The sequence below is a fragment of the Sinocyclocheilus anshuiensis genome, unplaced genomic scaffold (assembly GCF_001515605.1).
Source record: "Sinocyclocheilus anshuiensis isolate Anshui unplaced genomic scaffold, SAMN03320099.WGS_v1.1 scaffold283, whole genome shotgun sequence".
Lineage (NCBI taxonomy): Eukaryota > Metazoa > Chordata > Actinopteri > Cypriniformes > Cyprinidae > Sinocyclocheilus > Sinocyclocheilus anshuiensis.
In genome coordinates, this window is record NW_015549605.1 from 79,751 (window position 1) to 86,196 (window position 6,446).

Consider the following 6,446-nt stretch of genomic DNA (forward strand, 5'->3'; position numbering starts at 1 on the left):
TCTGTTGTGGGATCAGACTGGTTTGGAGAGGGAAGTGATGAAATCTGGGCTGATATGTTTGATTGTGACGGAAATGAAACAAAACTCTCAGAATGTTCCATCTCTTCATGGAGTCGAGCTGAATGTTCTCACAGACGAGATGTTGGAGTCATCTGCTCTGGTGAGTCCATTAACTGTGAGATTTACTGATACTTACTGATGATAATTTATTATGCTGCTGAGATTAATAAAAATGCAATATTTCATCTCACTACATGTATTTTTCAAACATTCATTTCAGACTGAAATATTAATGCTCTCGTTATTCATTTCTGAAATTATTTCTTATGTAAAATTGTATTATTGATGTGAATTGTATTCTCAGACTTGCAATATTTTAGTAAAACAGCTCTTCTCTTCAGATTCATCTCTGGCTCTTCATGATGGTCTGGTGCAGTTGTCTGGAGAGAGACAGTGTGAGGGGGAGGTGGAAGTTTTCATCCATCAGGTCTGGAGGAGAGTTCTGCTGGACTCCTGGAGTCTCACTGAATCCTCTGTGGTCTGCAGACAGCTGGGCTGTGGCTCTGTGCTGAACTTCTACGGCTCCTCTTCATCCAGTCCTGAACACAGTCATGAGTGTGTGACGGGCTTCCAGTGCTCTGGGAGTGAAGCTCATCTGGGGAACTGCAGCTCTCCACAAACTCTCAACTGCAGCTCCACACAACAGCTGTCACTCACCTGCCTTGGTGAGAACAACAACATCTGGGCAGATTCTTCAGTTGTTCGTGATCAATAATGTGTTTTTCTTTCTCTGAATATCAGGTCGCGGGTCCATCAGGCTGGTGGGTTCTGGGGGAGACTGTGCAGGGAGGCTGGAGGTTTTTCACAGCGGCTCATGGGGGACAGTGTGTGACGACTCCTGGGATATTAAAGATGCTCATGTGGTGTGCAGACAGCTGCAGTGTGGAGTGGCCCTCAGTAACCAGCAGGTACCAGCCTGGTTTGGTCCTGGTTCTGGACCCATATGGCTGGATGAGGTGGAGTGTGAGGGGAATGAGACGTCCCTGTGGAGCTGCTCTTCTCCAGGCTGGGGAAAACATGACTGTCAACACAAGGAGGATGTGGGAGTCGTGTGCTCAGGTAAACAGTGAACAATTAACAATAGCAAATATTTATTTATACATTTTTATATTGTTTATTTATATATATTTTTTTATTTAAACTTAAAATTTAAATAAGGTTATGAGATATTTCAACAACACATTCACATGTCCATAATACCCATAATGTTCAGATTTTTCTATTTTGTGATTTTAAAATGTATTTTTTTCTGTCTAGAGTTTAAAGAGATCAGGCTAACTGAGGGCTGTGAAGGGAATGTGGAGGTTTTCTACAATGGATCCTGGGGTAATATGTGCTGGAACCAGATGGACAGAGACACAGCAAGTATGATTTGTCAAGAGCTGAACTGTGGAAGATCTGGTGATTTTTCTAATTCAATATCAAGAGTGAGATCAGCTCCTAACTGGCTGGATAAAGTAACATGTCGACCACATGATTCAAATCTGTGGCAGTGTCCGTCTTTACCGTGGGGACAGAATGACCGTGGGGAGATGAAGTGGCCGAAATCACCTGCTCAGGTGAGACATTTTCCTTCAGTCAAAAAATACCAAGGTAATCCTTTAATTTTAATGCTTTGAGTAAATGCATGAAATATAGTATATACATATAATATTGAATTAACTTGTGACTACAGAACAGGAGAGTAATGATTCCCCTAGAAGCTATTTGTCATGCCCCACATCTTCCCACCAGAGACATTGTTCAGGTAAATTCATTTGATGGAAAAGAGCATCAAAACAACCCTATTGTATTTTATGTTACTGTCTTCTGGGGGCACCAACAGGATTAATTTTCACTCCATACACTATACCCTACTGCAGGTGCCAGCATTTGAACAGTAATCTGTTGGCCAGTAATTTGTCTATGAGTCTGTGATGTGTGTGTTTCAGATCATGTTCCTCTCAAACTGAGTGGAGGGGCATTTTACGCGATTTTAAGACGATCATGATTTTGAATGTGTTTGTGTGTTTGACAGATTTTACAGATGTGTCAGTGTCCTCTACTCCTGCCACAACAACATCAGCTTCTCACAGAGTATTACTTTATTCAGAGTGGTGAGTGGAATAAATCACACTGATTCATTTGTGCCCTTACCAGTTAACCATAGTTTTATAATAGTAAAAGTGTAGTGTTTTTTGGCAGATTGATTGCCATTTGTATAACCACAATTTTACTTAATATACCATGGTTAAACTATGGTTAGTGTAGCAAATCCATGATTAATTTGTGGTTACCATGGTTTAACTACAATAACCATGGTTCATTTTTGTAAAGATGTGACCTTGCGTATCATTTGAAATAATATAGTGTTATATGTTCCAGAGGTTTGTGATTGTAAACCTATTTCTGTGGTTCTGCTTCCCAATAACAGGAAGTGTCTTTTCTGAAAAACAGCACTCTGGGTACGAAGATGCTGATGAGTTTCTTTCAGGTTAGAGGAATAAAATGTAATAATGTAACAGAGAAATTTGAAATTAATTGAAAACATTCACCACAGGTCTGCATTATTTTCTAATAATTCAACTGACCGGAGTCAATTATTCCACATATACTACGGTTTCCACACCTCAAGACATTGTTGAGATGATGTATTTCAAGACATTCGTCAGGTTTTTGTCCTTAAAACGCTCTTGTGTGTAGGACTAATTTTTTACACTTCTTACCCCACTCCTCCATTGCTAATTCCAAAACATAATTTTAGAGCTGTAACGGAGGCTTGAGCCATTGATAGCATAGTAGACTATGAGGCAAGTCGCTTTCTCCCATCCATAAGTAATAGGAGTGCACCATTTTGGAATATCTAAAGTCTTTGGTAATGCGGTTAAGACATGCCTGGAACTACAGTATCCATCTTTTTCCTGCACCCCATGAAGCTTTGCACGAATCATGTGAGTAACTTACCATAATTACACTGTAAACAATCAGTGAAACCTTTACAATGAGGTGAGGTCTACTCACCCTTAAACCATTAATAATTAAAAGTAAATTTAAAAGTGTAAAAGTATTAACATATTACATTCAATATACCATGAATAACACCAAAAGCTAGATTATTTCTGCAAGAATATCATGCTCGTGTTAAATGTCACTGTAGTAATACATACGTGGCCTTGCCTTAAAAATGTTCATTAATATTAGCGAGCGATAATATTTCCAAGTGTTTTCTGACATTTTAAAAGATAACAAATATTGTATTTAACTGCTTTAGAAATATTTTAATAAACACATCTGATAGGATTAGAAGTGAAAAGGGGAGACAATTACGATTGCATTTTAAAGCATCCATGTGAAAACAAACCTGGAAAGAGACATTAGGATTTGGGGAGAAAAACAAGAGATTCTTAGTGCATTCCAGTAAATTATTCATAGTATATAGCCTATTGTAAATGAAATCAGGAGGCCAGACCACAAATGCGCAGTAGTTTATGTTTGTTTTTTTCCCTCCCATGTTGTTACAGCAGAATACAAAGGAAAAATTAAAATAATGAGGAAAAGACTACAGCAGACTGAAAACAGCTCTTCTCATAGATATTCTTGTTATACCATGTCACATTAAAATACCAAGTGTTATGTTATTCTATAGACATCTGAAAATTGAACATGAAATAAAACTTACAACTCAGTGAAACTGATGGATAAGGATCATTTTTAGTACAACTTTTTAATTTGAAATGATTTGTTTCAGTCTTTTAGTATAGAACGTCCCCAAACTGGAAGTGCATCCCATAATTTAAAACGCAGTATAGGCTTTCTAGGAAAGATGGATAACTATCTTTAAATTTAGCACTGAAAGAAAATGGAGCACAATGTCCATTGTTATTTTAAAGGTTAATTTTTATTTAAATTCCCCAGAATCTGCGGTAGGAGGCACACCTTACTATAATGATGTCAGCACAGGTCCAACAGGTCAGTGAATCTGTAACTTGATCACAGGATTTCACTTAATTTAATTAAGTGGTTTTAATTAATTAAGTAATTAATTAAACTACTGAGCCTGTGAACAGTAAAATGAAGTTTTTTTCACACCCTTTCTTGTTTTTGCTTTTAACTCATTTAAAGAGCAACAAGTCACACCAGAGAATTATGATGATGTAATCACTGTTGGACTGACACATCATACTAGAGGTTTATTTCTTTTATTATTTGAATATGCATGTATAATTTTATGGGCATTTTATTTCTATTATAATTTTTAAGTTATGTGTCTTTTGATTGTCACATTTTATTTTTTATTTTTGTTGCAGGTGACATATCAGAAAGCTATGATGATGTTGTCATCATAAGACAGCTCTCCAATAATAAAGCAGGTGTGAGTTTCATATTTTACTTTTTAAAATAGACTGGTACAGTGTTTTTCTTTTCTTTTACTATAGTTCATTATAGTGTTATATAAATTATATAGACTTAGTTTTTATATTGTATATTGTGATATATTAGTGTATTTTGAAGTGCAGTGTGAGATTTTGTTCGTGTAATTAATGACTGGCATTTTTTTTATCAGAGGGAGATCTGGAGGAGTATGATAATGTAAGGAATGTCAGTGAAGATGTGCGAGACCTGTCTGGTAGGTTACTGTGACCTGCTTTACCTCACACTGATTATGTCTGGTTTTCATAACTAAAAATTATAATGCAATTTAAACATTTGCTCTTGTTTTCTAACAGCAGACTATGATTATTTGAGGGAAGAGCCAGGAAAACAGGGAGGGACTGTTTAAGTCAGTGACTACACCCACTGCCTCACATCTTATTACAGCTTTTAGTTGCTCTGCACTTAAAAGTGTTGAATGTACCAACACAATTGCATTTAGCCAAAGCTTGCTGTTGTTACAATTACTAGACATTAATAGAAAACATGGACATCAATTCAATACAAATATAGGTTTATAGAAATATGTTATTTTGTATTTTGACATTTATGTGATCATTTTAAAAAGCTGAAGGTGTCCAGGTCAAAAGCACCTGCTTTTAAAAAGCTGAAGGTGTCCAGGTCAAAAGCACCTGCAGAACTAAATGACCAACATGCTTTTTACTCTTTTGCTCTACAGTTATATTCTTTTGAAATAAAAGATTGTTGCACACTGCTGTGTATTGTAAATGTATTTCTCTTATGAGTGCATTTAGCAAAAAATAGAAATGATTCTCTCTTTTCTGATGTTTAGAGTTTCTTCAAATATTTACAATTTTATTTAGACAACAATAATGAATGACGACAAGTTCAGATTTTTTTCTTTATTAAAGCTGCCATGTGGAACATTTGCCTTTTTATCACCATATCTGTTTTAAACATAAGCATGTAAGTTATCAGAACATATAAAATATATCAAAATCCGGCAAACATGGATGGCGACGACCAGCCAGCGGCCCCACATATCTCACCAATAGAGATTCCGCTGGACCAAGCCCAGGAGGAGGCCATTCCTCTAGTGGAGTGGGCCCTCACACCTATGGGGCCTTGCAAACCTTCTGAGGCATAAGCCAAGGCTATAGCGTCAATTATCCATCGGGACAGTCTTTGCTCTGTAACCGGCATCCCCTTAGAGCGGCCTCCAAAGCAAACGAAAATTTGCTCCGACTGTCTGAACAGGCTGGAGCGTTCAAGATATATTCTCAGGGCCTTGACAGGGCAGAGAACATTAGGACCCTGCTCACCATCTGCAGCAGGGAGCGCCAGAAGGGTAATAACCTGGGCTCTGAATGGAGCTCCTAGCAGTTCTTCTGGCCCTGAAAACCTTCCTGCCGGCCATTCCACAGAGATTCCACAGCGGAATCTCTTTTGGTGGAATCTCTTCCTGCCGGCCATATGCGGCAGGAAGGTTTTCAGGGCCAGAAAACCTGCTAGGAGCTCTAGACAATTTATATGCAGGCGCCGTTCCGGGGTTGACCAGGAGCCGGACACTAGATTGCCCTCCAGCAGAGCTCCCCAACCTGAGTTGGAAGCGTCTGTTGTAACCACCTTCCTCTTGGAGGTCAGTCCCAACCATACGCCTGAGTGAAACAGGCGTGAAGTTGTCCAAGGGGCCACAGCTTTGATACAGCGATGGTTTACCTTGATATAAAAGCAGCCCAGGCGCCAAGCGTGGGACGGGACTCTGGCTTTGAGCCAAAATTGGAGAGGTCTGTATATTGGTAGGCCACTCCCTCGAACGTGAATCTCAAGAACGGCCTGTGATGTGGGGCTATGTGTATGTGAAAGTAAGCATCTTTCAGGTCCACTGTTAAAAACCAGTCCTTGGGGCAAATGTGTGCGAGGATCTGTTTGATAGTTAACATCTTGAATGGCCGGCTCATAAGCGAGCGATTCAGATGTGGGAGATCCAGAATTGGTCTCAGCACGCCATCTTT

General features: G+C 38.7%; 1 pseudogene; it reads left to right on the forward strand.

Annotated features, from left to right (window-relative positions):
- LOC107658710 (scavenger receptor cysteine-rich type 1 protein M130-like) overlaps positions 1-6,446 on the forward strand; it is a 29,375-nt pseudogene that overhangs the window by 7,970 nt on the left and 14,959 nt on the right.